This window comes from Lolium perenne, chromosome 4 (assembly GCF_019359855.2).
Source record: "Lolium perenne isolate Kyuss_39 chromosome 4, Kyuss_2.0, whole genome shotgun sequence".
Lineage (NCBI taxonomy): Eukaryota > Viridiplantae > Streptophyta > Magnoliopsida > Poales > Poaceae > Lolium > Lolium perenne.
The window spans coordinates 363,973,634-363,986,453 of record NC_067247.2 but is presented as its reverse complement, the minus strand read 5'-3'; the positions used below and the strand labels follow the sequence as shown (position 1 = coordinate 363,986,453).

Below are 12,820 nucleotides of genomic sequence, written 5' to 3'. Positions count from 1 at the left end.
ACGGGAGGCATCGAGGAGAATCTGCGGTACTGCTGCTGCCCGAGCGCCTTATCTTCTTCACCGTGCTGTGCTTGAGGCTGTTTTGCCATCAGTTTCTTCCTTATTTTGAGGTCACCAATCTAGTTACGGCTCGCTGCAGGGAAGCCTCCCGCTCCGACCACCGGTGGAGGCGCCTCCACAGCCATATGTCCCACTAGCAACTTGTGGTGGCCTAGATCAGCTTTCATACTACACAGCAAAACCAGAAAAAAATCTTGTTTTCTCGCTCGATCTAATGATATATTGTATCCAATAAGACTATCTAGATTATGTTTCCGGCCTTTATTTCTTTCTCACAGTGATGTGCTCTTTTCTTTTATGTAATGGCCATGCTTCCCAGAAAACTTACTTGGTAAGGGTTGATGACTCCTACTTGTCTAAACTTACACACTAGTTCTGATCTAGCCGAAATCAGATTGTTTGTGTCTTTGTTTCTGCATGACATAAACATCATCTCCTCGATCCTGTTTTGTGTTCCACTTCAGGTGCGAGGGCACGGACCAGGCAGCTCCACCATCAGCCCACAGTTCAACACCTATCTATTCACTGAACCATACGCGCTTGCCTTTGATGTGTTACGTTAGAGTTGATGCTGGGGGATATTTCCACACATATCCTGCTCTCGCCGGGCCATTTCAGAGCTTGGAGGAAGCTCAGGACGCCATCAACTCCCATCACGCTCAACAGTCCAAAATGATGTAAGCTTTCCATCGTGTTCTCATGTTCTATACTATTTGAAGTGTAAATATTTCAAACATGCTATGCTTCTCTAATCATGGCCACAAAGATAATCTGGGAGGCATTTTTTTTGCGTGTAATCATACTTCTGAGAAAAATTATTTGGAATAGCGCATAATCATAGGCATAGTTGAAAATCGAAGTATGTATACCGATTCTATGCTACCAGGTTGTACGTATATATATCTATTTTCACCTGGCTTGCAGTTGAGTTGGTTCAAGCGTTACTGGATAAATACAACCGATTCTATTAACAGAGCTCAAATTTACTGGATATCTATTAACAGCAACTCAAATTTACCGATTCTATTTTCACCTGGCTTGCAGTTGAGTTGGTTCAAGCGTTACTGGATATCTATTAACAGTAGCTCAAATTTATCAGCCTCCCAGTACTTCACAGTACAACCGATTCTATGCTACCGGGTTGTACGTATGTATATCTATTTTGGCCCAGTTGACTTTTACGAAGAACGATAAGCCTGAAGTTGAGTTGGTTCGAGCGTTACTGGATAAATACGAGGATAACAATCTTTCTAGGGTTTGCTCTCTCCCTCCCACAGCCGCGCTTGCATCTTCTCATCATCCTGTCTTTCTACTGCATATTCATATCACAATAGCTGATACAATTCGGATTCCATTTTAGGATCTTGCATATGAGCTCATACAGATTGTGGGCTGTGAATCAATTCAAGAGCGAAACGGCTCGTCCAGTAGGTTATACTATACCATTTTAATCTGGTATTAAGGGCTAAAGGGTCTGATGATTCTGATGGTCACATCGACAATCTTTTCTTTGCGGAAGTAGCACGTATCAATGGCGAACCTGAAGAATCTGTATTAAGCTGTATCTGCATGCTTAAACCTGATGATAATGGTATCCTATACTCTCTAGCTTATGCAAATTACCGTAATTTCAGTTTCTGAGCTTTCTAACATCCCAAACTTGTTCATGTGCAACTATGAGTAGTGATTATAAACCTGAGAAACACGAGGATGACCTGGGTGTAGTGTTGTCCCTGCATACATTAATACTCTCATTGAGACCACTAACCACTAAAAGTGGATCCCATATTATTTATTCAAACATCTTTACATTGTCCAATTTTTTCACTACTAGAATTTATCTTTTTCAAAAATTAAAATATTTATAACATTCATATTATAGTAAATACCAACAAAAACTGAAAACATTGATCTCAAGTGACCATTATGACACGAGGACCCACATATGTAACATTGCATGTCGTACCGCATTTAGATTTTTTGGTTCTTTGATGTGGTGCCATGCACAAGAATGTTTCATTTCAGGTTCGTGTAAATTTTAACATGGGCCATTAGCACTAATTAGCATCACACAAAAAACCTCTATCATATTTATCATTTTTTTGGAAACCTATAAGCCTATTCTTTTAGTAGACCTAATAATATTATAGGTAATGTATCTCTCACACGTTTCATTACTTCAGGTTAGAAATCCAAAAAAAAAATACTTCAATTACTTTGAATGCCTATTGCTGTTTGTGGATGGTTAATTAGATGCCAATTTCCACATATCCACTCTTTTTAAATTTGTCCGGTCCATCTAAAGGAAAATGCGTTGAGTGTCATGTTGATATGAAGCACCCCAGTGATGTGAAATACAAACATGGTCGAGCGAAGATTCCTATGCCAGGAGGTATGGTTCCTAATGAATTGGCTAGAGCTTATGTGGAGGAGTTAGCTGATGTATATGATGATGCTAAGTTGAAAGCCCAAGAGGTTAGGTGAGAAAAGAATTCAAGGTAATGCCACCATACTTGTGCGGTTAGTTGTATTAATGTTCGACGTGATTTTGTACCCGGCAAACGAAAATCACGTAGCATTTTGGATGTGCAATACCATTGGCGGAGCATAGTTAGGGCTAAACTGGGCCATGGCCCGCCCAAGATTTTTGCAAAATAACAAATGTATGCCTATGTATGAGTGGCCCAGCCTACCAACACACAATTCACTAGCCCTTACACTGCCTCTGGACACCCACTACCTCGATGCCTTCCACGATTCAACTATCATCCTTCTCACAACCATGGAGCAACACTCGTCAGATCGCTAGGTTTAAAATTTTAGGCAGAAGAAAGAATAAGGGGGACCGGGGTAGCTTTGGTGCAGCAGCCGAACAGCGGCACAGCAGCCAGCAGCGCCACCTGCAGGCTGCAACTAGATTAGTATGTCACCGCAAGCACGGTAACAATGAACTGGCTGAAGGTCCAGCAGCCGAGCGACGTCGCTCGTCGCCCTAGCAGCTCCAACCAGTCACCGAATCGATCCAACACTCATTTGTAATTTAGTCTTCTTCGTTTTCCCAATTTCTTAGTTCGCAATTTGATAAATACATGTGTTTATCTGCCCGTAACTAGCAAAAGTGTCAACTAATGACTAAATCCAAGTGAAGATTTATGATTTAGAATATACAAAAATTGTTCTCCTTCATGGTGGCCCGCCCATCGTTTTCTTTCAAGCTCCGCCACTGCAATACATGTATAAATACACATGACAGAGCGGCCGTACAAGTACTTATGGCTGCTTATGCTGATCTCTTATTTAACTAAAACTACATCGCGATCGGAAGTTCACTGGCACACACCTGGAAGTTCACATGCATTTATGGGGAAGTTCAGAAATGGTTGAAAATAGTTATTCTACAACTGCTTAAAAATCAAAGTCAATACCCAAAACTACATCGCGATCAGAGGTTCACTAGCACATACCTGGAAGTTCACGTGCATGTATGGGGAAGTTCACAAGTGTTCAAAAATAGTTGTTCTGCAACTAATTAAAAACCAAAGTTCAATACCCAAAACTTCATCGCGATCGGAAGTTCACTAGCAGCCGGAAGTTCAAATGCGTGTATCAGGGAGTTCACAAGTGGTTGAAAAGAGTTATTTTACAATTGGTTAAAAATCAAAGTTCAATACCTAAACCTATATCGTGATCGGAAGTTTACTTCCACATATCAGGAAGTTCACGTTTATGTGTTGGGAAGTTTACAAGTTGTTCAAAAATCGTTATTCTACAATTGCTTAAAAATGAAAGTTCAATACAAAAATTACATTGCGGTCGGAAGTTCACTAGCACATATAGGGAAGTTCACATGCATGTATGGGGAAGTTCACAATGGTTGAAATAGTTATTCTATAGTGCTTAAAAATCAAAGTTCAACACCCAAAACTACATCGTGATCGGAAGTTCACTAACACATATCGAGAAGTTCACATACATGTATGGGGAAGTTCACAAGGTGTTGAAAAATAGTTACTCTACAAATCGATTTTATATCAAAGTTCAATACCTAAAACTACATCGCGATCGGAAGTTCACTAGCACATACCTATAAGTTCACATGCATGTATGGGGAAGTTCAGAAGTTCACTACCCTGGCGACCTCCGCCCAACCACCTTTCGCGCGTCCCGGCGACCGCCGCCCCCACCACCTGCCGCGCGCCCCGACGACCGCCGCCCCCACCACCTGTCACGCGCCCAGCGATGGCCGCCCCCACCACCTGCGGCGCGCAGGCCTTCTGCCGCCCCACCACCTTTCGCGTGCATGACCTCCACCGCTGATACGTCCAATTTGCATCACTATTTTGTATCATAATTTGCTGTTATTCATTGATATATTTCATATTTGGACACAATACTTATGTTATTTCATCTATTTTGCATGTTTCATCATTATTGGAGGATCGAGCACCGGAGGCAGGATTCTGCTGGAAAAAGCACCGTCAGAACGCAATATTTCTAAGATCAACCGTGGAAGGAAATTATACCAAAAATCCTATTTTTCCGGATGACGAAGGAAGCCGAAGGGGGAGCCAGCTGGACCCAAGGTGGGCCCAGACCATAGGCGGCGCGGCCCATGGCCCGGCCGCGCCACCTGGTGGTGAGGGGCCCCACAGACCCTTTCGCCTCCTTTTCTTCGCGAAATCCTTCGTCCCGAAGACCTAAGCCACAGAGGGTACCTCGCGAAGAGTTACAGCCGCCTCTGCGGGGCGGAGAACACCAGAGAGAAAAGAGCTCTCCGGCGGGCTGAGATCCGCCGGGGAAATTCCCTCCGGGAGGGGGAAATCGACGCCATCGTCACCGTCATCGAGCTGGACATCATCTCCATCACCATCATCATCATCTCCACCATCATCACCGCCGTCTCCACCGCTGGACATCGTCACCGCCGTAGCAATTTGGGTTTGATCTTGATTGTTTGATAGGGAAACTCTCCGTATCGATTTCTACTTGTTGTTGATGCTATTGAGTGAAACCATTGAACCAAGGTTTATGTTCAGATTGTTATTCATCATCATATCACCTCTGATCATGTTCCATATGATGTCTCGTGAGTAGTTCGTTTAGTTCTTGAGGACATGGGTGAAGTCTAAATGTTAGTAGTGAACTATGGTTGAGTAATATTCAATGTTATGATATTTAAGTTGTGGTGTTATTCTTCTAGTGGTGTCATGTGAACGTCGACTACATGACACTTCACCTTTATGGGCCTAGGGGAATGCATCTTGTACTCGTTTGCCAATTGCGGGGTTGCCGGAGTGACAGAAACCTAAACCCCCGTTGGTATATCGATGCAGGAGGGATAGCAGGATCTCAGAGTTTAAGGCTGTGGTTAGATTTATTCTTAATTACTTTCTTGTAGTTGCGGATGCTTGCAAGGGGTATAATCACAAGTGTGTATTAGTCCTAGGAAGGGCGGTACATTAGCACAGGTTCACCCACACAACACTTATCAAAACAATGAAGATTATTTAGCCGTATGTAGCGAAAGCACTAGACTAAAATCCCGTGTGTCCTCGAGAACGTTTGGTCATTATAAGTAAATAACCCGGCTTGTCCTTTGTGCTAAAAAGGATTGGGCCACTCGCTGCAATTGTTACTCTCGCACTTTACTTACTCGTACTTTATTCATCTGTTATATCAAAACCCCCTGAATACTTGTCTGTGAGCATTTACAGTGAATCCTTCATCGGAACTGCTTGTCAACACCTTCTGCTCCTCGTTGGGATCGACATTCTTACTTATCGAAGATACTACGATACACCCCCTATACTTGTGGGTCATCAACCGCCCCACCACCTGCCACGCGCACGGCCCCCGCCGCCCCCACCAACTGTCGGAGGCGTCACTGCCTTCACCTATTACGCAAATTGGTGAAGTTCACTTTCGCCGAATTAAGAAGTTCAGAAGGCTGCTGCATAACTAAACATGAAAATTGGAAGTTCACTTCAAACGCAATAGAAGTTCACATTATTATAGGAATTTCACTTCGAACAAAAAGATAAACACAACTCGGAAGTTCAATTCGAACAGGTGGAAGTTCACAATATTTTCAGAAGTTCAATTGCCACCATCGGGAAGTTCGCTTACCTCCGTACGGAAATTCACTCCCCGTATAGAAGTTCATATTTGAAACGAAAGTTCACACCTTACAACGTTGAGGTCCGTTCGGAAGTTCAGATGCAGATAAGGGGAAGTTCAGATGCGACGGAAGTTCGCTATATTTTCTGAAGTTCACTTCAAACTGATGGAAGGTCGCAAAAATTTTCAGAAGTTCACTTGCCACCATCGGGAAGTTCACTTACCTCCGTACGTAAATTCACTCCCTATATAGAAGTTCATATTTGAAATGGAAGTTCACACCTTACAACGTTTAGGCCCGTCTGGAAGTTCAGATGCAGATAAGGGGAAGTTCAGATCTGTGTCCAGAGAAGTGCAGATGCGACAGAAGTTCGCTATATTTTCTGAAGTTCACTTCAAACTAGACTAAAGTTTCGGAAGTTCGCCCTGTACAATATTGAAGTCCGTCGGGAAGTTCAGATTCAAGGAAGAAGAAGTTCACATCCATGTACCAGGAAGTTCAGAAAGGTTATTCTCGAACCGGTTTGAGAATTGCAGACCTATCTGGGAAGAAGAAGTTCACATCCCTGCACAATATATATAAGTACTTCTCAAACTAAATTAAAACTCAAAATAGAATTCAAATTTAATTGAAATAGAAATATTGAAATGCAAGAAAAATAGAGAGTGCTAGCCTTTGGCCACGACTCAGCCAACCAATCCACTAATAGCCCACCTAGTTAACCAATTCAGCCTAGCTTGCGTTAGTTGCCGTTTTACGTAGGGAATTTTCTACAAAATAACATAACCACCTCATATCGTGTCTTCTTGCATTGTCTTTGTCCCTGACGATGGCGAATGTCGTTGTAGAGTTACCGACTATCGCCGAACCGACATAGAACTAGTATAAATATGCCCTGACGACCACCCAAACCCTCACAAATCCCCATCTCCCTCTCTGGAGCTCTCGAGCTTGACCAATGGTGAAACACTAAAAATGGGCACGCCGGTAGTCGCTGCAAGAGGGCTCCTTCCACTCCGACCGGTAGTCTAGTTTATCCGACGGATATATGGAAGCTTCTCCGGCGATGCACACTTGAAGGCGATCCATGTCGGTTTCGTCGGCCATTTCGTCTTCATAGCACACTGTTAGAACCATCGCTCGCTGGTTCATATTTAGCGGCCGTTTAGATCACCTTAGCATAGCTTAGAACGTAGAAATCAATTCTCGGCTAGTTAACTAGGAGACTTTATGAAATAGCCAATTTGGTTAGTGTTGCTTGGTGCAAGAAATAAATACAGGTAGTTTTTGTACTATATTGTAGTATATATTAGCTATAAAATTTGTTTTTTTACTTTTCAAAGACTAGTTGCAAGCCGAGTTGCAACTTAGATATTTTTCTTTAGTTGCAAATGTGGTTGCAACTGAGATTTTATTCAGTAATAAATTACTTTTTATTTGCAAGTGTGGTTGCAATAGAGTTTTCTTTTGCAGTTGCAACTATGTTTTTTTTTTGTAGTTGCAAATCAGGCGGCGCCGTCGTCTGGCCGTCGACACACCGGTAGGGGTGAGGCCCCTTTCATCATTGACTCCGGCCGCCGCCCTTGACCGCTTCGTCGCCTGAGACCTCAAGCGCGGTCTCCCCTCCGCCACCTTCACCCCCTCTTCCTCGTCCGCCTCCCTCGGCGTCTCCTGCATCGCCTCCTCCCCCTCCGCCGCTTCCTCGGTACTACTGCTGCTGCCCCTCTCTCCCCCTTGCCTTAATTTCCCCTCTTTCGCTGCTTCCCACTTTCTGAGCTGGCTTGATTTTTCTTCAGATTGCGAGTGCCATGCCGATGGGAGCATCAGGCTGTGGGACGCCGAGACCGGTGCCTGCGAGACGACGCTCCACGGCCACCGGTCTGCTGCTTCCGCTCTACGCTTCAGTCCTCAGGCGCCGGTAGCAAGGATTGCGATGCCATTCTCTGGGACGTTGTTGCGCAGGCCGGCCTCTTCCGACTTCGTGGCCACCGTGATCAGGTTTAGACATCATCACTGCCTTCAAATTGTAGGTGGCCACCACAGTCCACAGCGAGATATGGCCGATGGATGTTGATCCCGGTAAGAATTTTTTGGTCTCTGGGTCCACGGGTGTTTAGAATAAGGCACTCAGCCGAGGAGGGTGAGGATTGGAACAATGTTTGGCGAGATTCCGAGGCAAACCAAAGAAAGAGTTCAGACCATCAGGTTTAACAAGGATGGCACTCTTGTGGCATGCCAGGTACAGGGAAAACTGCAGATATCTATAGGATTCTTGATGAAGCAGAGGCAACGCACAAGGCCAAGAGGCGGCTGCAGCTGCACAGGAAGAAGGAGAAGGCTTCGGCTAAAGCTGTGGTGGCGGAAGGGGATGGTACTGTTATAGATCCTTTGTCAGCTCAAGACTCGCAGAATCCCACTGTTGTGGTCACTGATGTATTTAAGCTTCTCCAAGTTCTGCAGAGTAGCAAGAAAATTTTCTCTGTTGCATTTTCTCCAAGCAATCCACCAAAAAGCTGCCTTGCATGTCTCTGAACAATAACATGCTTGAGACATACTCGGTGGATACCGACAAGGTCTCTAAGATGTACTCGGTTGAGATACATGGGCATCGTTCTGACATTAGGAGTCTTGCGCTTAACTCAGAGGATAACCTCCTGATGTCAACAAGTCACAATGCTGTTAAAATCTGGAATCCTAGTACAGGGGACTGTCTTCGGACCATTGACTCTGAATATGGGCTGTGCAGTGCATTTGTTCCTGGGAATCGGTATGGCCTTGTCGGTACAAAGACTGGTACCTTGGAGATTATTGATATTAATAGTGGCAACTCAGCTGATGTAATAGAAGCTCATGCTGGTTCCATACGATCAATTGTACTCATTCCAAATGAGGATGGAACTGTTAATGCACGGGGTTTTGTCACTGGGAGTGCTGATAACGATATCAAGTTCCAGGAATATCAGTTGGCACGGAGATCTGATTCGGTGAGTCTTCTATCTATTATTCGAGGTTTCTCTTTCCTCTGTTTTTGTTGATGTGTTATTGGCTTCTATAGAACTAAATACGTTAAACGCGCCCGTGTCTTAAGTAATGGGGCGACTTCATAAAAGCATAAAAGATAAGTTCCATGCCAAGATAAATCCTTTTATCGCTGATTTTGTTCTTATTTGTATCAGTTTCAATGGTAATGTGTGTATCCATTGGGGTGTAGCATTCTCAAAATATTTGTGAATTTTGAACAATATCCCACATCTCTGCTAAACATCGTGAATTGACATGTGTTTGGTGAATTTTCTGCATTTGGAACTGGGCGTAAACATTATCTGCAAGTATTTATAATGTTAATTCTTTTGTTCCAGGACGCAAGGCATCTGAGTGTAACAAATGTGAGAACCTTGAAAATGAATGACGATGTCCTTGCACTGTCCATCGGTCCAACTGGGAAGCATATTGATGTTGCTCTTTTGGACTGCACAGTGAAGGTACTATTATACTTGTTAATCATGGTATTGAACTTCTCCCCACACCCACCCAGCCCCTCGACAAAGTTCATTATTTAACTTGTTTGAATCAATGTATTTTGATCACATGTCTCATAGTTGGAGAGCATAGTATGAAGTCAAGGTACACATAAGTGAATATTTGTCCGCTTCTGCTTTTCAGTGTGTCAACACATTTGAGCAAAATCCCTTGCTCTTTTCTAGTATTACTTTGCAACACTAGTTTTTAAAAAGAAAGCACATATATTATTTCTTATGTTTGTCTTGCTGACAGTTATTTCTCCTCACAATGTAAAGAAAAAAAAATCAGAAGGTACATTGAGGAAATGTAGCCATGTTCTCTTTGTGATTCATGTATGTACTATTTGGAGAGCTACCTTTATGTCAGCTAGAAGCAAGTTAAGGGATACATGGTACTAGCTAGGTGTCCATATCAATTGTTGTACCTGAACAGCTAAATTTTGCTTTGGATTTAGAGAATTGTTAAGTGGTTTATCATGGCTACTTGCTGATTACTACTACTAATGCAGTTATTGACTAGTCAAATGTTTGTGCCAATTTTCTAGTGTTAGAATTGGTCTAATCTGCAAAATTTGAAGTACTCAGCTTCTTATATTTCCCTTAGATGCCAATTGGCATCCTGCAAAATTGTAGCAATAGAAAATCAATCTAGAAACAAGTATATGGCTTCAATCATTGTGTGTCCCTGATATTTCATATTTTCTGCAGGCCTTCTTTCTGGACACACTAAAGTTTTGTCTTTATCTTTACGGGCACAAGCTTCCAGTTCTCTGCATGGACATATCATCTGATGGAGCTTTTATTGTTACTGGTTCCGCAGACAAAAATCTGACGATTTGGGGTATGGATTTTGGTGTCTGCCATAAGTCTATTTTTGCCCACACAGACAGGTCCTTTTCCGCCTTCTGGTATTATTTAATGTTCTTGTTAGTGGCAGAAATCCTTACAAGTTTTGTTTCGATCTTTTTTGCTTGAGGTGTGATGGATGTTAAGTTTGTTCCAAGGACTCATTATATGCTCAGTATGGGCAAAGATCGTACTCTGAGTATTGGGATGCTGATAAATTTGAGCTACTCTTAACACTTGAAGGACACCATGCAGAAGTTTGGTGCCTTGCGATGATCAGTCGTGGTAATTTTATTGTAACAGGCTCTCATGATCGCTCTAGTCGGCGTTGGGATTGTACTGAAGAACAACTTTTCATTGAGGTATTCCTCAATTCAGTCAGCTTGAATGAAGTTTCGATGTTGAATATTTTTGGCATGCCAGAGAAAAGATTAGAGGAAACCTTTGAGGCTGATTTAGACAATGCGGTTGAAGATAGATATGGGAAGAAAGATGATGCCCCTGAGGAGGGTTATGTGGGTGTTCCCGGTAAGAAAACAAAAGAGACAGTACTGCTGCTTATGCAATTATTGACACACTTGACACTGCCGAGGAAGAAGAAAAACGTCTTAATGAACAGAAGGTACTATGAGTGCATTAGCAAACATTGAGTCCACCAAGTTGAACATTAACGTCAGCTGTGTATTTCCCGATTGTCAGGAATTACAAAGCAGTGGAGAGGGAACTAAATCTGCGCCTAACGTTATAATGCAAGGGCATTCACCATCAGAATATTTTCTTAATGCAGTGTCAAATGTCCGCCCAAATGACTTGGAACAAGCCCTTCTGGTAAGATTCTTGTTATTTTTCATGGATTACCCTTTTTATAATTTATCTTGCCCAAATTTATGTTGACTTGCAGTTTTGTAAGTCCTCATCAGCAGTTCATTGTGAAGTAGACTTATGTATAGTGTAACAATTCTTTGTGTGACCTTTATGTAAGAAAGCTTTTTCTTATTACACTCACCTCTGAATAATGTGAGTTGAGGTGCTTACAAATTACGATGGATTATTAATTTATTGTCCTATCATTTTTTTTGCATATAATCATTCATCACTCGATAACATATTTGTGCTTTCCTTTTTCCCCTTTGAGCAGTCATTGCCATTCTCAGATACACTAAAGGAGTGGTCTCTGATTCCTTTGAAGGTACACCAGTATTGATACTTTGTATTTAATCCTACTGTGATATTACTCCTATTTGTGTTTGTAATTTGATCCTCACATTTCCGCTTGTTTGCAACTTTATACATGAATGCATCCTGTCCTCTTGAAGTTGTGGTTTCTATGATAGAATCCAGGACATGCAGGACGTAGTTTGATTTTGTGTGGTGTGCACCTTTTACAGTTTTAGGCTAATTAAACATGGTATATATTGGTGCCTGAATGTTGTGTAACCTGCTGCAGATTTTCCTCAAGATATGCACAAATCCTAATCTCATCCATAACGTTGCAGGTTGAGCTTATTTGTAGGGTTTGCGTTGTGTTGCTTCAAACACATCATAACCAATTGACTACTACACCAGTGGCAAGATCCGTACTGACAGAACTGAAGGAAATTCTTTATGGTATGGTAAAGGTAAATAACTTCCAATCATCTCGTTCAACAGATAGACACCTTGCAGCAGTCTGATCATTTCCTTGTTTGACTTTCATCCTCCAGGACTGCAAGGATACTATCGGTTTCAATCTCGCCGCAATGGATCATACGAAAGTAAGATGCCACCTTAGCCTATTTTTTAGCATTTCAGTGAATCTGGACCTTAAATTTGAGGTTTGTTCGACATTTTGGTGGCCTTTAATTTGGCGGGTTACAGCTTTTCAGGAATTGTTGGCCATGAGATCAGATGCGCCATTCCGAGATGCCAAGGCGAAGCTGATGGAGATCAGGCAGGAGCAGTCGAAGCGGTCAGATAGGTCAGCTGGAGGAGATAATAAAAGGAAAAAAAAAACCAAGGCGTCTACACAGAGCTGATCCTTGGGCTAGTGGTTCAGAGCAAGATTTTTTTTTGTTTTTTCTATCCTGTTGTAGCATAAAAACACTGTATTGATTGACGTGTTCATTTCCTGCTCGGAGGACGAGCACAGCTGAATTTTGACAGATGATGAATGTAAAATGTAAGGCCCGTTGGCTCCATAAGCAGGTGTCCATGATTGAATGATATGACGCAGAAGTCATGGCTACTTGTATTGTGAGCATTATACATTTTGATGATGACTAGTTCCTTAGGAAGT

At 42.5% G+C, this 12,820-nt stretch overlaps 1 pseudogene; it reads left to right on the top strand.

Annotated features, from left to right (window-relative positions):
- The first annotated feature begins 4,299 nt into the window (after window positions 1–4,299).
- Window positions 4,300–12,560, top strand: LOC127347940 (uncharacterized WD repeat-containing protein C3D6.12-like; annotated as a pseudogene).
- The last annotated feature ends 260 nt before the right edge of the window (window positions 12,561–12,820 follow it).